Raw genomic sequence first — 20,302 nt, 5'->3', positions numbered from 1 at the left:
AGTTAACAAATTTAAAAGAAGCCTCAGAGCAAATATGGGTCATACAAGGAAAGTAAGGTCTGAAAGTAGCTGTCAAACAATATGACTGAACTCCAGCAGGAAATTGTGTATTCCGAGTATTTTATAAAGTTGCAAAAAAAATTTTCCAGCAGGTCATCCTCAGAAAATATTGTTATATTAGCACTAGAATACAGAACATACTGATTGCAACTAATTTTTTTTTAAAAAAAGGAAAACTCAAAATGCAGAACTCGGATAGTTTTTTCTATCTCGCTTTAAGTTTTCCTTTTTCTGATATCAAATTCCCTTGTTCCATTTATCTTTAATCCTCTTGTATACATTGATATGAATTATTCAATTGCAGTGAAAAACACTGTTTTCCAAAGCTCATTTGATTATTTCAGCCTTTCCTTGAAATATTTTGAGACTTTGACTTTTCAGCATACTTCAGACTGAAAACCCTAAATTGCTTTAAAATTTCCCTTTTATTTTTCCAGCCCGTGAATTATCACTGGGGAAAAAGCAAGAACGTTTCCTCAACCTGCAAAAATCAAAATAAAGAAAAAGTGTGTAGAAAAAAACAATTTCCAAATAAAACCTATATTGTTTCCTGGCATGAGAAAAATACCAGATTAGGAATGTACGGCCATCCCATGAGGTCGTGTTAGCTGAGGTTAAAATGAAAGCCAATAACATTTTGCACTGATATGTGATCTTGGATATCAAATGTTCACATGTTCAACACAAACTGTTGCTTGATGCAGTATTGTGAGTAGCTCCACTACGTAAAAGCAAGGGTTGGATCTCACACAGCTTACGGGCATATGGCAGTGAAGCACTGTCACCACCTCAGGTGAATTTTCCTTTACAAACCAACCTGATTTACATCCCCTTTTTTCTTTTTTTTTTTTATTCCTGGAGCTGGGTAAGAATGTGAGGATCTGACCTACTCCGAACCTGCTCGCTGAGGAACAGAGTGGCATTTTTTTCTTGCTGCGACTTTCATCTCAGACATGAGCAAATGACCACTAGGGATGTCAGTTTGATGGCATGTCCTGGAATGATTTGGGACAGGAAACTCCATTTCTGAGATGAAAAGGCAGTTTCTACTTAGTGGCTGAGGCTTGCTACAGGAAAAGGGTTATTAGCACAATAAAAATCAGGAACGGTGCACAGAAACGGCATCTGGATTTATGAGCTACAAATGTTCTTGGAGCCAAAGGAAACCCAGCACCCTTTGACTCTGTCCTCATTACTCCACCTTCTCCTCTGGGAAAATATGTAATAGAAAAAAAAAAGAGCATAAATGGGTATGGAAAGGATGGAGATGCCCTTTCTCTTCATGTAGGGTTTGCAGACGGGCATCTACATCATAGGCAAGTGTCTTCTTAAATTATTATCAGCCAATAAAACTGCCACCATATCCTGGCAGTTTGCCACATCCCAAAGTCAAAGTTCTTGGAAATAACACCCAGCTTATGCTAAGAAAATTGGCACATGTAGGCTCGCTTCTCTAGAAGTTTAGCTCAAGCTGATTTAGGGCCACCTGGATACCCTGTCAGATCCCTCAGTGATGAGAGCTGCCAAATTAAGCTCTTCCTTTCAATTGTCACGAGTGCCTTATTTCATCTGCAGCCTTGATTGCCCCCTTAAAGCACACCACAGAATATTTGCTATGCACATCAAGCAGGAAGATGAAAGAGTGTAAATCACAGATCTAGGGTGATTATCCAAAAATCAGACTGCTGAGAAATGAAGCATAATATCAGTTAAAGTGTCACTAAAACAGAGTTATGAGAATAGTCAGGTAAAATACTTGATAATTGCTTATAATTTTCAGTGTTTGGAAAACAATTTCCTGGCCAGATGTTTTCACATTGTATTAGATGTTTCATTCCCTGTCAAGTGTTGTACATTTTCCCTAGTTTATGATTCAAGGTGTTAATCATATTCAGTCTTTCAAGATGATTACCTGGTAGCATTAACATACAAATGTACAGCGATTATCTCTGCTTTTCAGAATTCTTTGCCTTTTGCACAAGAAAAATAATAATACAGGAAATAAATCAGTCTCCTTCAACTTGCATGATGCCTATTTCAAAATGAAATTACTATGAATTCAGAGTCTATGAAAATTAGGTATTAATCAACTTCAAAGTACAGGAAACTTTCACCTCAGCTTCAAAGTAGCAACACAGAGTTAAGAGTCTTACAACAGGCCAGAGTTGATAGACATAACCACCTCATAAAAATACTTGTATTCTCCAGTGCTTTCACATCCTATTGATAAGACTTACAGCCATTTCTTAGGAATATGCAGCAATTTACAGTGGACAATAATAAAAAATTAGGGCACTATTTCAGAGTGTAGAGGAAGTTACTATCAAATCTCCAGCCTTCTGCTGTGAAACAGTAAAGATTGTGTAGTAAAATTGGGTCATGTTCAACACCACCTGAATCTAAAAAAAAAATAGAGATTATTTACAAAGGAATTTGATAAAGGCAGTATGATGGGAATACATCTCCAGTTTCCACCGATTTCACAGAAGTCCCGTGAAGTATCTAAATTTGTTCCTAGTGGCATTATTACATAGTCAGTTTTTCATGTCTGAATTCATTATGTCCTGCTGCTCAAAGGAAACAGGGAACATCACAGCAACAATTCTTTGTAGAGTCATTGCTCTACAAATGCTTGTGCAAGATTTGTGTCAGATGAGCGACTGCCTGAAGTGCCTACATTAACCTCCCTGGGTATGGGGACTGCTCACGCACCTCCTGGCTCAGATTTTGGCTAACACAGCCCATGCCAAGGCCTGACATAATGGAGCAACACCCCGGGGCCAAAGCAAGAGCTCCAGAGGCAGCACAGGTGGCCAAAAGAGCTTGAAGGCCATTCTTTAGCCATCACCACCCGCAGAGGGATGCAGCCACCAGCCTTGTATAGCGAGTGTCTGGAGGCTTCACCAGAACCCACCAAATTTCCTTGATGGAACGTATAAAATCAGGAGTTCACCCAAAAAAGCTTCTAAACCAGATCTAACAGCAGCTGAACTGCCAAGGATTTCATGCTTCCTGAGACAGCAACAGAGAAGGAAGGATGATGAGCACTCTCACCATTGGCTGGGTGACTAATTTTGATCATCAGTGCACAAGCAAAGAGTTACAGGTTACAAGTTAAGAAACCTTATGACTTGAGTAGTCAAACAGTGAATTCACACTATAGAAATACAGTCTGTGCAAGGGCAATTGAACCCTTTTGTTTGTTATATTTGTTAAGGAGCTCATAAAATAAACTTTAACGTACATAGTGCGTTGTCCCATAAATTTGGGATATCCAAATGGCCCATGGCAGGTATTCAGAGGCAGCAGGCACAACTCTCCTTCATTCTCAGCGGGAATCAGTGGCAAATACATAGACAGGAATACTTGATTTACACACATTCCCTCACTAATGTGGCCTAATGCATTGGCTAATTCCTGGTGCTGTGCTCTGCCCATTGCTCTTGCTTCTATTTTTCTGTTGGGCCTTTCATGTTACAGCATCAAGGTTGAATGATTGGAAAAAATAAATCCGACTAATCTTTCAATCACTTCAGCTCCTTTTTATTTCTTTATCCTTTGCTCTCATAGTTGATACTCCCCCAGTCCTTTTGACCCCTCCACGGTTCTGGCCCTGAAAGATATTATTTTCAAAGAAAATGGGAGAAACAGCCAGAGGGAAACATCAATGCATTCACATTTCCCTTTGTTTTTCTGTCACTAAACTCATACATATTTGTACTGCAGACCAACAAACAGCTTCTCTTATCAGGCAGGAGCCAGGATCACCTATTTCAGAGTTTCTAAGTATTATCAGAACACCTGTATTCAAAAACAGAACTGATAAATCATCAAAAGCAGGAAATGAAGGGAAATATTTCTCTAGGTTCACAAGAAAAAATATAAATGGGAAAGTTTGTATCAAAATCATTATAAATGAGTTGCAGCATTTTGCCAGCATTTTATTACTCCTTATTTCACTGTGATGGCAGTGCACATACTCTTCCTCATTTTCAGAGGTAATATACAGTTTGCAATGCCAATTTGGTTGCTAAGTCAGACTTCAAGCTCCAGTTTCACTGAGGACTCCAATATTTTCAGAGTGAGGTGCCAACAGATTCACCTATGTGTTTCAACAAACCAAACTGTGCCTAAATCATCATTCTGTTCTCTAGTCCCAGGCTGGTTCTCAGAAATATTAAGGGTAAATTTCTGGTACTCCTCAACATTTGCTAGTATTTTGTATGAAAACAGGATTTACTTTAAATTTTGCACCTCTGAGCCCCATTAACCATAGAATATGCTACTGAAAGAAATCCCATAAAGACAGTAAGAGCCAAAAGAATGAATCCTGTATTTTATTCAAGCCACAGGCAAAAGGATTACAGACTTCACTGGGGTGATGTCTGCACAGAGCAGGAATGACAATTAAGGCCTGGCCAAAGGATTTATATCTAACAGACCCTGTGATGACTGTCTAATATCTTCAAGTCAATGTTCATAAAGCACTTCTGCATTTAATCTTAATTGTACTTTCATCTATATTAATTCCATACTTTATTTATACAGATATTATTTTATTTTTCTTCAATTTTTCAAAGTTTAGCTACAAAGAAAGTTTATGTAGAAATAACACCAAGCTTTGCTCGCAGTGATTCACCAAAATCCCTCAACAATTTAAAAGAAAACCTGTTCATTTCTGAAGGCTGATCAGCCCACAGCATGTTCTTTCATGCCCCTACATGTGGGCTTATAAACTTTATCTGGTGGCTACTAGGGTGGTTTACTACCTGAAGAGGCTGCATTTTCAAAAAAAAAGGCTAACTTGTGTTTGGCTATCAGATTTGTAGATTGAGAAAAGATAAAAACCACACAGTGCTTTAAGGGCACAAGCCCCCATTACCACCTGCCGTAAAACTTGCTCACAGTTCCTGGGTGAGTTACTACACCAGCATCAGAGGAGAAGATTGAAAGATTTTTTGGTAAAGATCACTCAAAAGAAGACCCACTGACCCAGAATATATTCCTCATACTCCACCTCATGTTCTAAATTATATCTTTTATTCCATATGAGTTTTCTTTAGTTGTAAGAGTGTTATCATGTAATAAAATTGCATTAACTCCATTTTAAAGGCATAAATGTTTCAGCACAGAATTTGACTTAGAATGTCAAGCTCATTAATCTATATTTATACATGTTGCTATTCAAGATATTTTTCTGTTAAAACTTGACTGATTATTTAGAAAAAATGAAGCAAAGTGAGTGTTATTTCTAGAAAATTAGACATCTTTCAACATTAGCTAAGGAAAAATCCCAACAAATGTAACTGTTTGAGGAGTAATTAATGCATTTTATGTCTGTCTTTATTGCAGGACTACATGATTAATGAGCTGTCATAGTCTGAAGGCATTCCTTGGCATGTTTCTGTGACTTGTTCAGATAATAAGCCTGAGGAGATGAATGAAGCATGTCCTGCCAGATCTGCTGGGATGATTTCCTTGTACTATAACCGGTGGACATGAAGTACCTCAGCTATTCCTAAAAAAATATCTGTCTCCTCATTAATCAAATCCTGCCTTACACTGTGTGAGTGCCCTTGTGAAGAGAAGCACATGGTACTTACACACACAGAATCAAAGAATGGATTCTCCAGCTGTGTTGTCTTCCCCAGGTGAAGGAGAGAGGTACCTAAGATGTCATCAGCCCTGGGGCCCAGTGTGCAATAACCATCACACCACAGGTAAACTCAAGAGAAAGCATGGAAAACTTGCCTTAATCTGATTAAGCATTCTCCAGGATCTTCATGAACAGGGCTTCTGTCAGGACACAACACACCCCACCAATCACTGTCCCTTCATGTGGGCTTACCTAAGAAAGAGCAGCTGCAGACAGGACATTGTAGGATCACCGTGCAGGGACTTCCTGCAAGAGGGACTATGCTGAGGGCTGCATTTTCTTCTGGAAAGGAGGATCAGCGTGGTCAGCCGGTTACTCTTGGCAGGTTTTTCTGTAGAGGGAGACAAGGTTTAAAGGTCACGAGAAAACACTTTTTAAAAGAGGTATGCTACAGTGAACACAGCTTAGTTCAAAAGCATCTTTGCCCAATTTGGGGGTGGTGGGGTGGTGTTTTGGGGTCTTGGTTTTTTTTGAGTTTTTTAATAATAGCAGAATTACACTGACAGGATTTCTGAGTTTACTTACATTCTACCATATATAACACAAATCACTTTCTTGAGAAGTGTCCAGATTTATTCAGATACCGAGGTAAGACAGTTGAAAGCAGTAGGTATGTATTTATTTCCTATCTTATCAGTATGAACTCTTAGTAAGAGAACAGCAAAGACTGAATAAATGGGTATCTCACTCAACCAAGCAGCCAAAAATAGGAAAAGTAAGCAGCCTGTGCTTAGAGAGGGTCTTCCCTCTTAAAAAGTAAACTGAACTGTGGCTTCCCTCATCCTGAGATATTGCATCTCAATCCACAGGGGCAGAAGGCACTGCCCACTAGTCTTTGCTGCCTTAAGCTATTTGAAAAACTCCCAAAATGTACCTGCTCATGTTAGGAAATTATTTGGATGGCTTTGAACAAGGGTGGAGCTGGACAGACTGAGACCAAAAAATTGTACTCTGATGGTCCCTCTATACCTACTGAATAAAGCAGAAACTAACTCAGTGCAGCAGAGAAGCCATCCCAGCACCTTTAATAATACCTTTGGATTATTCATCACTAACACCAGCAACAAGTGCAAAACTGCTAATCAGAAGGGAAGCTCTATCACCCTGTGGGGTTTTTTTCTGTGCTGTCATGAGTAGAGCTTTCTATTGTTTGGACAAAAGGGATAGCTTGCAAAACAAGCTATAAAATTTCACATCACTGTCATATGGAATGAATTTACAGAGCACCACCTCTGGACTGCAGTATATTGCTAGAAAGTTGCCAGGAAAAAAAAATATTCCTTCTTTGTTCTTTTATGTTTCTCTAACCTGATTTTCCTTTCCATGCCCCTATTCATCAGATGAAATGGTTTGTCCATCTTAGTTTCTAGTACAGTATTTTGACAGACTAAAGTTTTTTGGCTGTCAGATGGTAAATAGTTTTGCTAGTTTTCAACTGCAAAATAAAATAAATCCCAAAACAGCCGGCATTTCTTATAACTTGTCTCTTTTTGCTCTATTTCTTTTATTTGCCAAGCATAAAACAAAGACCAAAACTAGATTAAGATAATTTTCACTGTTTGCTCCAGCACAGCAATAGCAAGTCATGATGCTTTCTCTGAGTTCTTAAATACCTAGAAGACAGGATTTGGGGTTTTGTACTAGTTGTTGTTTGGGTTTTGTTGTTTTTTTTTTTAACCAATAAATAAAATCTGAAGGATTCATCTGAACAAAGAGGTTTTCAAAACAGAAGTAGTTATTGTAAGGTCATCTGCATAGAGTCTCGATAAAGACCATAAAGAACTGAAGTATTTTGAGAGGAAAGGACCAGGGAAACTGGATGCAATGACTACAGCTTATCTCTTTATTGAAATCCAGGCCAAAAAGAGAAAAATTGAATCTTCTAATTTGACTGCTGTTTTGCAACAAAACCACCATATGATGGTGCTTATTAAACAGCAAAGTCTGTCCCTACCAATTGAAGAGGATCATTTATAATACCTGAATTAATAAACAGAGGACAGGGGAAATCTCTTGCTATTAATTTTTAAGCTAATTGGAGGGGAAAAGCTTTACCAGAAACATTTTCACGGTAACAGGTATGGTTTAGTCCATAATTTATTATGATGCAAGGAAATGCGCATCTAAGTTTACAGCAAGAATTAAGTTCAATATTATCGGATAATTAATGTGACATTGACAAAGCAGCTTGTTGTGTGCATACATTACTTAGCAAAACTGGAATATATTGTCCTCTCCCGATAACCAGCTGTGCAATAAATCACAGAAGCCTTTTGGATAATTCTGCAAACTAGAAGTTATGGACTGACAGCACTAAATCAGGTAAGTTTAGCCCCCAGTATCCATGTAATTTTTCTCCACTGGCCATGGCCCCTGTTGCAGTTTAAACATGGTAGGCAGCCAGGACTAAACACAGCAAAACATAACACCACACAGGCTGCTACATAGAAAATTCCCTCTATCCAGCCAAAACCAGCACAACCCCACACACATATGTGATGGCAATACCTATCCAACAAGGTGTTTTCAGTTCTGAAACCTGAATAACAAAGACCTCCCAGAAAAAGAGAGACAATCTCAAGAAAATCAGTCTCTCAAGGATTTTGGCTGAATCCTTCCATACCAATCCTCTCACACACGGTCACACATGTGCCTATAATGATGGACTTTGGGATTTTTTTTTGGTAAGAGGGGAAAAATGCTTTGTAGTCTGAAAAAGAAAACATGAAAACAAATAAAACCACTGAAAACCAAATAAAACCATGAAAACCATAAAACCATTGCTTTCTTTTTGTAATTTACAGGTGACTTTTCAGTAGGCTGCCTTTCAACATCACATTGTTTGCACAACTGAAAAAGTAGTGAGATGCTGGAGTCTTAGGAAGATTTTAAAAAAACCCCAAACCAAACCAAAAGGTTTGCTGGAGAACAAAACAAGCTGCAGCATTTCAAGAGGGTAAAAGAAGGTCAATCTGTCTGGGCAGGGCACCACCAGAACATTGTTTCTGTCCCTCCTCAGAGCAGGGTCAATCAGAATCTTCTCAGCCAGTACAGATGTGCTACGTACAAGGTCAGAATGTTTTATCATTAGGTTGAGAATAAACAAATGCTGCAGAGTATCAGAGTTCCCATGTCAAGCTGCCTCTAAGGGTCATGTGTTGTTTTGCTTTGAGCAAGATCATTTGAAGTCTGTCATAAGAAAGCAAAAGTTGGAGAGTGCTTGTGGTTGCTGTGCTCCACTCAGCTGTGCGCAAACACACGCTATGCAGAAGGTAAACCTGGTTTTACAGAGCTACCTTTGTCACGTGTTGTACCTTGTTAAACTAACACAGAAACCACAGGTTCTGTCTCTGGTCCCGTGTGCCCGAGCACAGGAAACGCAGGGTTTGGAGCCAAACAGGAAGCAGTGCTTTGTGCAGGCTTTCACACACCCCTGTGCCACGGGTAATTAAGGAGCTGGCAGTAATTGAAAATATCCCCGCTTCTTTCACGGTAAGTACCTTGTATTGCTGCTTGATGTATTGTAGCTACCGACAGATGACAGAATAATTTGTCTTTTATTCAACTCCAACACTGAATTATTGGAAGTCGGACTTGTCTGTGGCCTAGAGGGAGACATTGTGCCAGAGTTTCATTTGCTGTTATTGAAGGCAAGAGGTTTATAAAAGCTAATGAAATACAGCCAGCGAAGAGACTGCAGAGGGTCTGAATCTCAGAAGCAGCAGCACACAGATTCCTGTTATTACACAAGGCAGCAGAAAGGCACCAGTCTTTCCCATCTATACCACAGAAAATATGTAACATTTTCATATGCTAATTTTCTATCATTTGACTAACTGCTATAGCTGTTATATTTCCTCTTAGTTTTATATTTTAAGTGATGCACAGCAATCTTATAGAACAGAGACAGTGAAATGAAGACAATAGTCCAATCTCATTAAATATTTTCATGCCTTAAGAGACTCTCTCAAGCAGTGCACGTCTGCAATGAGCACACTTCAAAACCTTCAGTTAAAGATGTGTCCTGCATCACCCAGTTGTTATGGAGATAGTTGCCTATGGACTCTGACTACAAAAAGTGCAAATAATTTCTGAAAAAACTTTTTGACAGTTAAAAATCTAATCCTATGTGAGGCACAGAAACTCACATAATCCTAGTGTAAGATTAAAAGTACTTTGACAGAAAAAAAATTAACATTACTTTAGAGCTCTGTAACAGTTGAGCCATCGCTAAAGGACTTAACACCTGTTTACATGGCTTGGTGGTGGGGCTTTAAAATAAATCTCACTAATACTTTGAGAAAAATCACGATGTTATTTGCTTTCTGGGATATAAAAAGAGATTAAAATGTCAGGAAAAGCATCAAGTTTTCTAAGATGCACTATTTACTGATAATGGCTAAATGACTTTCTCTCATTATAAAGGAAAATGATTCTGTAGCAAAATATCCATGGATATCAAGTGTGATGAACTTTATCTTTAAAGCAGTAATGCTTTTCCACCAGTATAACTTGAGGGAAGAAACAGCTTGCACTTTTTTCTTTTAAATGAAACAAAGGAAAAAATATTGACCTTGAATGTCACTTTTATTACAGCAGCTCCTTCAGCTTTGTCATAAAGCTCCAAGGTTATGAGTGCTCTGGAACCCAATTATACTGTACATCACAACCATGGCTATTCTGGCTGCTGAACCCTTGGCTGAGCTGGGCATGGAAAGAGCAGGCAGGCTCCAAAATAATTTCTCAGTCCTTTCCTATAAAAACCAGAAACCCGAGTCTACAACATCTAAGCTGCTGCCTGCACAACTGAGCAGTGACTCAGGGAGGATCCTTTCCTATAGTGCACAGCATTAAACTACTTTTTCCTTCACCTGAACCCCATCTCCATAAATCTTCATGCTCTGCCTCTTGCATGTGTACCACAGCAGAGCTACTGCTGGAACACCCCCCTTCCATCCCCTGCACTCAGGGCAGCTGATTTTTCTAGTGCACAGGGAAGTTGCACGGTACAGTAATTCTTCTTCTGCTTTCGTGATCATCTCAGTGAATGAGGCAAATTGATAAATAGGGGAAAAAAGCATGAAAACACAGAGAATGGGTGTAAGGAGAGAAGGAAAGTGTCCCTGATAGGAGGCTGGAGGGGACAACAGAAGAGTAACTGTTACAAGGAACTTACAGGAGGGGAGAACACGTTGGAGAGAGGGTAAGGAAGTGGCTGAGCAGCACTGCAGGTAAAGCCTTTCTGTTCAGTGAAGAGCAAACCTTCTCTCCAATTAAAAACCAAGATCTCTCAAACTACTGCAGAATAAAGCCCTACTCACATAAACCCTTGAACTCCTCACTCATCCCTTTGTGACCTTTACATTCTACTGCAGTCAGGTACTACCATGCAGCACACTCCAGGCAAAACCCCTTATTTATATACATGTATATACACACACAAACAGTCCAGTGCTTTCAAGTGTATTTACAGGTCCCTTTCAATCTTCAGTTTTTCTTCAGCATTAACAGCAGTGAGATAGCAAGCATTGTGGGTTTTAATTTGAAGGCAACTCTGTGTCATAGTGGGCACACTCTTACCTTTAAATAAAATTGGAGGCTGTTCTTCACCTGATAACATTAGGCCTTAAGCCAGGATGAAAATTTTCACTGCAAGGAATTTCCAAGGCAAACAAGGTTTTTATAACTTGCAAGGCTTGCAACAAGTTAACAGTTTATTAAGAGCAGAGGGAAGTGAAAATCTTTATGCTGAAAACTGACTTTACTTAGGAACAAATAAAAATTGAAGAATAACTTTACTTATAATTTGATGTTCTATGAACTATTTTCTTTCGTAGTTATGCTGTATTGAAGAGTCCTTTAGTATGTACGAGTTACTCTTTCCTCTATGGAAATGTAATCCTATTCCCTCCAAGTAAAACAGACTTTTTGCCCCCAGAATAAGCAGGATTGGACCCTTCCAATCATATCACCAAGTTACCACTGTCTATTAAGCACTCTTGTTAGAAATGGTTTTATTACTACATTATTTTATAAAAGACTAAACGCTATATAAATCCATGGAAATTATGGTGTTAAACATTTTAATACTCTATATACTCCAATTTCACTGTATCAGAGAGTACTGCATGCGTATTTGCCATAAGAATAAGTGTTCTGCCTGAAGATATTTGCTAGTTTTGCACTAGTGGAGAAACATGCTCAGGTTTCTGAAAAAAAAAATGCTTCTCCTTTGAGTTTAAAATATTTTCATTCTTGTTCATTCTTCAGTCCCTTCACATACCATCTAGCTAAACTATCTGCTTGTATGCTGCTCTCTAATCTTGTTCAAGCATTTAAATTTGCTTTGGGGGGAGAGTTTAGGGTGCTTTGCTGTTTGTTTTTTTGGTTGGTGTGTTGTATTTTTGGGATTTGATTGGTTGGGGGGTTGTGTGTTTTTCTTCATTTATTTTGTTTGGCTTTCCCTCTAGCATCCCAGATTTAGCTTACTTATTCCAAGTTGCCTAGGTTCCCTTTCCCCGTGTTTTCCTCATTTTTTCTATCCATGGAACCAGACTGTCTTCACGTTTTCCAAATGCCACAATAGAAGCACTGAAATCATGGGAGACTCCTGGGGAAGCTTTTGTACAATTGTAGAGAATTTTGTTTGCCCTGAAGAATCCTTTGTTAAAAATTCTGAAGGTTAGAACGTGCGCAAAGCTGATGTGATGCTCAATTTTTTTTTCTGCTAAGCCAAGCACAAAAACATTGAAATGCTTTTCAGATTATTGAGAAAATTGATAGTCTTCAACAGGCAAAACTCACCTTTCAGAACCTGACCATGGAAAAAAACCTTATAGGATTCACACTCCTTTAACTTTATTTTATAGTTAGGAAAAACAAGTTTCTACAGAGGAAATATAGAATCACAGCTTATCTGTTCTTCTAGAAATGATACAGAAAAACATGATATAGACATAAATTTGAATACATGTCATCAACCAGACACTACACACTGAACCAACAGTAGTTTCTCAGCCTTGCACATGGGATAAGGTTAATCCAATGTTCCTCATCTAATCTCATTCTAAATGCTACGCTGATGTGTAGCTGTGGACATCAACAGCAAAAACCAGAACAAACCTTGCAGGCAAGACAGCAAAACAGGCAATAAAAAAAAAAGAATGTTTTTATTTAATGACCCCAGACTTTGGGACTTGCCAAGTCATTTGCCTGTTTGCACCTCTGCCCCGGCCCCTGAAGGGAGCTGTTTACCTCTCAGGGCAATGTTTGGTGTGCCATCACTGCACTCAAGGATGGGAGAGCAAGTGTTTTAGCTGGAGCACTCACTGCTCCCTGTGGCTAATACTAACTGACACTTCTCACTGCTTGCTGTTGATGATAGTTTTGCAAAAGCTAAACTGGTTGGAGTGTAATAGTCCGTGCTCGACAAGTGCCTCGGGCCAGTATTTCAGCTGGAAGTTCCTGCTGGAACAGCCTGTCATTTTCAAGAAACGTTATATTTTTCTCTTCACCTTCTTTCCCTTTCTCCCCACCCTAGTAGACTTTGTTTCATCCTTACTGAAACACGGCTATTTTTTATTCAGCTCTCATGAGATTTCCATACACATGCTCAAGGCACTGGAGTTTGATGGTGTGTGCTAAAGGTCACCCAGCTACACATTAAATTAGTTTTTATGTCTATGAGCATTCACCTATGTTCAAAAAAGCCAAGTGATTGTCTTTGTTTGTTTGATTAGAAGTTTTAAGCCTACTGACTCTAATTTCCAGAGTACCAAGCTTTTTTAAAATATTCACGTGCACTGGACGTACAACAATTTAAGATTAATCAACATCATTTGGAATTCTTTCACCCAGGGAAAAGAGGAGGGTCTTAGAGTAACAAATTGTGTATGAAGAGCATAGTAAGGCAGAGCTGCATTTAAGTTACACAGGTAACCTATTATTTGATACTTCCCAGCTACATATCTGGGTCAATGTTTCAAAGAGGTGAACAGTCCAGTTCACCTACAGTTCAACATCTGTGTTGGTCAGTCCTGAAAAAAATTCAGCTGTGGGTGCAGCCTGCGTAGTGCTGCAAAGCAATGGGTGTTCACAGCTCTCTGCTTCTCAATTCTCCTCTCTCCCACGACTTTCCCTCTTCCCTGCCCTCACAATGCCACTTATTTAACCCTGCCACACGGTATCCAAGCACAGGAAAAGCCACACCTGTTAGTTCTTCACCAGGAATATGGTGACTTGAAATACAGCCTCAGTGTCTCTCCTCCCATTTTTGGAAGATCAGAGGAACTTCAGGGTGCCTGAAGGTAAAGAAGTTGAGATTTAAGTCAGAAATCAAACAGCCAACAACACTTTTGGTTCTTCCATACCTACTGTCTGAAGCAGACACTGGCCTTGTAAAAGAAGGCTTTTCTGTAGTCCACACATGCATTATGAGAAAGATTTGTGATTTTCATTTTCTCAGAGCAACTGAGTGAAGAGTGCCTGAAGAAGCTCATTAAAATATTGACATAAGGGGAAAAACAACTGGCATTTAATATTCAACCAAAAAATAAGTGCTAGATTTCTCTTTTGTGGCGTACACTCGTCAGAGAGAATCACAGAATGGTTTAGGCTGGCAGGGACCTTAAAGACCACTCAGTTCCAACTCCCCTGCCATGGGCAGGGACAACTTCCACTAGACCAGGTTGCTCAGAGCTCCATCCAGCCTGGCCTTGAACACTTCCAGGGATGGGGCAGCCACAGCTTGTCTGTGGGAGACACCAACAGAACTGCAAAGTAGCCCATACACGTTTGCAGAAAAGTCATGAAGAAAACTGTTCTCCTTCAAACTTTTCATTAAGTGCTACACCTAGTTAAGTTGAAAGCAAGTCTGCTACACTATAATGGACATTAAATTTTCAGTCACTGTAGCTTTTAGACTGCATGTCACGGGAGAGAGCGCTCATGACAGACATTGTGTGCATTTATTTTTCATATTTGACCATTGACAAACACAAATGCATGAGTTCCTGAAGTGTATGTCCCTGCACAATAGAAACAAGTGTCATTTTGGCAATTAAGGAAAGTCTTTAGGTTCAGCCTTGCTGAAGATGGAAAACACTCAAAATTACATGACATGCCTTTCTCTGTTATGGGTATTGTTTAGGCAATGTGGTCAAAGAGCTGTCAGCTCCCATCAGTGGAGTATTTCCCTTCCAGGGAAAAACAGCCTGGTGCAGTCTGCTTGGGCCATTTCCTCTCACCAGAAGAAGGGAGGGGGTCGGGAGGAAACAGAATTTTCTTCTAGCAGCTTTCCCAGGCAGGGATTTGGAGCATTTTATCACCACCCATAATTGGTTCGGTTCAGTCAACACTTCATATTCGGGCTCTCAGAACTGTATCCAAAAGGGAGAAATCTGTTTTCTTCAGATAAAGATTCATTTTGCAGTATCAAACCTAAGGCCTTGTCCCCACTGTGCATAGATCTGAGACTGAACACAGAGAGGGGTTTGCAACAGGATCTGACCATGGGAAAGCAAAGCTGCTTTCAGCGAGACCTGGTAGATTTGGGAGACTGTGAGCCCAAGCAGCCGAAATCCTAAAGGGTCCTCCCCAACATCTTTTGAACTGATTTACAAGTCTGACTTGAGAACTCCCTGACATGTATTTACAAAGCAAACAGCAGGCCTTTACGGGATATGAAACGGCTTTACAAAACCCAGGGTCCAAGCATTTCAAGGCCCCGTGATAGAGATTCGTTGACATAAAAGAAAGTTTCTTGTACTAAAGGCTTTAAAAGTTGGCTGCAAATTTTTGCATCCATTCCTTTCCCACACCTCACACACTCCAGTGACTCAGCCTGCTGCAGTTACCTTGTACTTTAACTTTTGTATCAACAACTTGTTTTAGAAAGATAAATATTTTCACAACCAGCAAACAAAATATTATGTCTTCCTTGCTACCAATACCAATGTCTCATTTTGTCTATGCTTGTATCTTTCATTTCCTTTTCTCCTCATTGTTTGTAATTTCAGCATTTGACCTAATTCTTACCACTTTCACTTGAGGTAACACACAAAAAAAGTACTTTAAAACAGAAAACACAGACCCCCCCAAATAACTCACAAATATTTGCCTAAATTAAAGATAGTTATGTACCTAAGAGGAAGGGACAGGCAAAAAAAGTGTAACTCAGTTGAGATAGATGCAATTTGGTGGGTTTATACTGAAAAAACAAACATGCATTTTATACAGAGTAACTTAGAAATCAGCTGCAGAATTATTTAGGGAGCCCAAAGCTGCTTTAGAATAATCTAAAAGAGTGATAAGAACTTCAAAACAATGTAGCTAAAATGTCAATATTTATTTAACATAGCAAGCGTTTCTCCTTTCTCAAGAATATTTTGTTTGTTAATTTAGGTACCAAAGGCTCTCTGAGAAAAGATGTCAATACAACTGTGCAAGTTTACCTGGTGGAAACCAAGATAACACTCCTAAAGAAGCCAGGATAAGGTAATTCTTGAAGTAGCTCAGAGCCCTGTGCCCCTACAGCAGGGAAGGACAGCCTGTGTGAATATATGGAGCTGCTTTTATTTTAGCTTCACCTGAAACACCTGGCTGGGACTTGAAAACACTTCATCTCTTGCCCTCACAGCAGGCCAAGAATTTCAGTATGGCAGCTGAAAATGCCAAACCAAACTTGGGCAAATATACCAGAGTGTTACATAGTGCTGCAGACTTCATATAAATCAAGACATAAATAATCCTTTCAGTCACTGCCTTCAAATGTATTTAACATATATAGTGACATATAACACATGTACTTCAGGGACCACAGGTATTTTGCAAAAGAGATGTCAGGCTGCCCCATGACTGGAAGTTAACACCAGAAGTCTGTGTTAACTGGGAACCGGAGGGAGAACCAACCGGGCTGTTCAAACACATGAATTAATGTCATCCTCTCGATAGATTTCACACCTTATACTCCACATTCCTGACACAGCCACGTGCTTCAGCACGAATTCAAAAAAACCGCTTTAGCCCCCAGGGAAGGTGGCACCACACCAGCACCGTCTGGAGTCCCTGAGGTGCTGTCCCCAGCACCCTGGCAGCTCTGAGAGCCCCTGCACTGCGGTACCACAGGGCTGTAACCATTAGAGCCCATCGGAGGGGCTCCAGAGCCCACGGCACTGAACCATCACGACAGCCCCGCAGCCACCCTCCTCACCTGGGCACCGACCAAACTCACCCCCAGGGCTAATCAAACACACCTACCCTCGACATCACAAATGATCCCGTCCATCCACGTCTCTCCACCGATCAGTTCTCCTTGCCCGGTCCAGGGGACCCGCCTTGTCCCTCGACGGTACCGGCACCGAGGGGGCTTCGCCTCAGCTCCCGGTCCCTTCGCACCTCCCGCCCCGCTCCCCTCGCCCTCAGCCGCGCCACCCCGGGGCACACCTGGCGGAAAGGATGCACAGTTCGCTAAAATCGGGGGAAGCCGATTGGGGGGATTTTAACAGCTGATTGCTCCGAGCCGCCTGTTTATCACCTCCTACTTTGGAGGCTCCTGAAATTACAGAATAACAACTTCGGCACCTCCCGGCGCGCGCTCCCCCCCTCAGCCGCGCTCCCGCCGCCCGAGTAACATCTGAGCTGACCCGACCTGACCCGACCGAAAGGGTTCGCTAAAATCAGGTGAAGCTAGTTGGGGGTATTCGAACAGTTGATTGCCCAGAGCCGCCCGTTTATCACCTCCTGCTTTGGAGGCTCCTAAAAGTACAGGGTAAGAACTTGGGCACCTCCCGGCGCGCGCTCCCCCCCTCAGCCGCCCTCGCGCCACCCGAGTAACACCTGAGCTGACCTGACCCGACCGAGAGGACACGGGGTTCGCTAAAATCAGCTGAAGCTAGTCGGGGGTATTTGAACAGTTGATTGCCCCGAGCAGCCTGTTTTCCCACCTCTTACGTCGGAGGTTCCTAAAAAATACAGGATGGGAACTTACACGCGCCTCCCGCCGCACGCTCCCCCTCAGGCCTGAGGCGCGCCTCAGGCCCTCCGGTCCAGGGCCCACTCTCCCCCCCCTCAGCCGCGCCCGTCCCAGTCCCGATCCCGGTCCGGGAGCCGCGCCCCTCAGGGAGGAAGTTACAGGGAGTCAAGTCAGTGAGAGACGCCGTGGAAAGGAGAGCGATTACAGACCAGAGGCAAGAGCGGTGGCAGGAGATGGACGCGCCCCTGACCCCTCGCTGCGGACCGTGCACAGAGCGTACCTGTGCAGGCTGCGCAGCCCCGGCCAGCTGCCTCCAGCTCTTAAACATGCTGAAAAGCGGCAGCCAGCAGAGTTTATATAATATACTGTGGTCCTTGGAGTCATAGAATCACAGGACAGTTCGGGTTGGAAGGGACCTTAAAGCTCACCTGGTTGCTCCAAGCCCTGTCCAAACTGGCTTTGAATAACCAGGGATGAGGCAGCCACAGCTTCTCTGGGCAAAAACCCGTGCTGGTGCCTCACTCAGATTTTCATAATTCCCTAATTCCTTTATGAAACATTCGGATTTGCTCATTTTATCAAGATTATATATAAAGCACACCTCCTCCTCCAATGGGACAAATAGATTAAAAAAAAAATAAATCTATCAGTTCATCCAACTTTTCCACTAACACCCCTGAACTGATTTCTTTTCCACTGGCACCTCTGTCTGAACTTTTGTTCTAAAAGCATTATTTTCCATGTCTTGTTGAATTTTTTTTTTTTTTTTTTTTTTTTTTTTTTTTGGTAGGCAAGTTTTCCATCTACTCTTAAAACTGTCTCATAGCTCCTTGCCAACATCCAGTCTCTGAAGACCAGGCATTTCTGTATTGCCTTTGCTGGCCATTCCAACCTCTGGTCTGGAAGTTCCCAGAGTATGGTATGTATGCGGGTACTTGACTTTCTCATTTATCTACACCTCAGACACCACAAACATCACTGTGGGCTTGTGCAAAGACAATGACCAGAGCAGAACTGGAGAGCAGAATGCATTTTGGCAAACCCCAAAATGACCTGGCTTTCACAGCTTCACTTTTATGAGACCCCAGCTATATATTTAAAATCCTATTTCCTAGACTGTTGTGTCATAATGTCATTAGTAATAACAATATTTTCAATCTTACTACCTGTAACCTTACCCATATAACCTGGAAATATCAGTAATCCCTAATTAAAGGCTGGTAAGCGGCAACTGATGGCAAAAGAATTGATAATCCACTCAAAACAATGAAAAGTCTTCGTGCAGTCTCAGCTCTAACAGAGAAAGTTGGGGGGGATTTAACAGAGTTTTGCACCAGTGCTAAACTCAGCATGTTTTGTACTCCGTGTTTTGCAATGCTCTGCACATTAAGGAAAAGCACAATTATTACCTGCTTCCAAAAGTTCCATCTTGAAAATCAGTAATGGAAAGGCTAAACAGGATTAAATAGGCCAATATAAACCTGAGAGAAGAGTTCCATGTGAAGGTGAGAAAAATTAGCCCCAGTTTTGAAGGAAACGTTTACCAAACCTTCAGTTGATGCTTTTCATGGCAATTACTGGCATAGTTTTTATGAACATCTTGAAGATTAGCTTTCCTCAAAAGGCCCATCCCATTTCTTTGGTGATAAAGCTGATGGGATTAAGAATAAATCCATTACTGTGAATAATGCATCATGTGATGAGTTATATTGGTTGAGTCTGAGTAACCTCCCTGTCAGAGGTAAATTTAGCACAGGAAATAGTGCCTACCCACTTTGCAGAATCCAGTTCAGTCACATTAAACTTAAATGTGTTACAGCAGAAGACATCAGGCATGGCTTTTCCAGCAAAACACAGTAAAGGAGATTGCAAGTCATGAATGTTTCACAGAAGTCAAGTTAATTCTAGCATTAAGAATCAGCTTTTTGTCGGTACGATGTACGACACTCAGATTTCAGCCTGCACCACACTGGGTGTTCATACAAGGGAACACTCCATTAGTCAGCTCCCAGTAGGCCCCTGGCTTATTCCTGTCTTGTAGGAATTTTAACAGCATGTTTCTAAGCACAGCCTTCTCTCAGCCTTTGGAACATCACAATTTGCAAGCAAAGCAAAATAGGGGTTAACAATAGTTGGAGGAAAACACTCATTGTAGCAGTTAAATGTGCATTTGTTACCTTAATCATACACTGGTATGGAAATATTATTTGTGTGCCTCTGTAATTTATAATATACATTTTACAACATATAACTCTATAATCTATGTATACATAAAACCTATCTAAAATATATGCATTTATAATTCATAATATGTAATTATATAACCAAGTTTTAGCTTCTTGAAAGGAAAAGCTCATTTACATTTTTACCAGGTACCTCAGAAACTTGGAAATGCTACAGATTAGCCTGATCTATTTTGACTCAGATTATTTATGGTCTGACTAAATGGCAGCATGTACCCCCCGGGATGTGAAATATAAGGAAAGATCTAGCACACTTGGAAGTGATTTTGTTTAATTCATGCAAATCTATAGGTCTCAGGAATGGGTTTAAGATTTTCTTCATCTAATTTTATGTAGCTTCTTCCCGTTTTACTGCGTTGCTGTGCTCAAGGG

The 20,302-nt window shown here is 40.8% G+C and overlaps 1 protein-coding gene and 1 long non-coding RNA gene across 3 annotated transcripts in view; one reads left to right on the top strand and one right to left on the bottom strand.

Moving 5' to 3' along the window:
* Positions 1-5,914: 5,914 nt before the first annotated feature.
* On the bottom strand, positions 5,915-17,267 carry LOC113970686. The gene is made up of 4 exons (XR_003535279.1): positions 16,973-17,267; positions 16,168-16,235; positions 13,925-14,016; positions 5,915-6,047 (listed from the first exon to the last, which is right to left on the bottom strand). It is a non-coding gene; the product is annotated as an uncharacterized LOC113970686 (long non-coding RNA).
* LOC113970685 (bifunctional heparan sulfate N-deacetylase/N-sulfotransferase 4) overlaps positions 9,136-20,302 on the top strand; it is a 104,758-nt gene continuing 93,591 nt past the window's right edge. Inside the window, exons 1-2 of one of the 2 annotated variants that reach the window (XM_027689831.1) lie at positions 17,324-17,395; positions 18,478-18,606. The gene's annotated coding sequence lies outside the window, so the exon portion shown is untranslated. Of the gene's footprint in view, positions 9,209-17,323; positions 17,396-18,477; positions 18,607-20,302 lie in introns of those variants that run through there. The other variant, XM_027689832.1, reaches the window with a different exon arrangement.

This window comes from Neopelma chrysocephalum, unplaced genomic scaffold, assembly GCF_003984885.1.
Source record: "Neopelma chrysocephalum unplaced genomic scaffold, ASM398488v2 Primary Assembly neopelma1_78, whole genome shotgun sequence".
In the NCBI taxonomy this organism is placed as follows: domain Eukaryota; kingdom Metazoa; phylum Chordata; class Aves; order Passeriformes; family Pipridae; genus Neopelma; species Neopelma chrysocephalum.
This window is presented reverse-complemented; position numbering and strand designations above follow the sequence as displayed.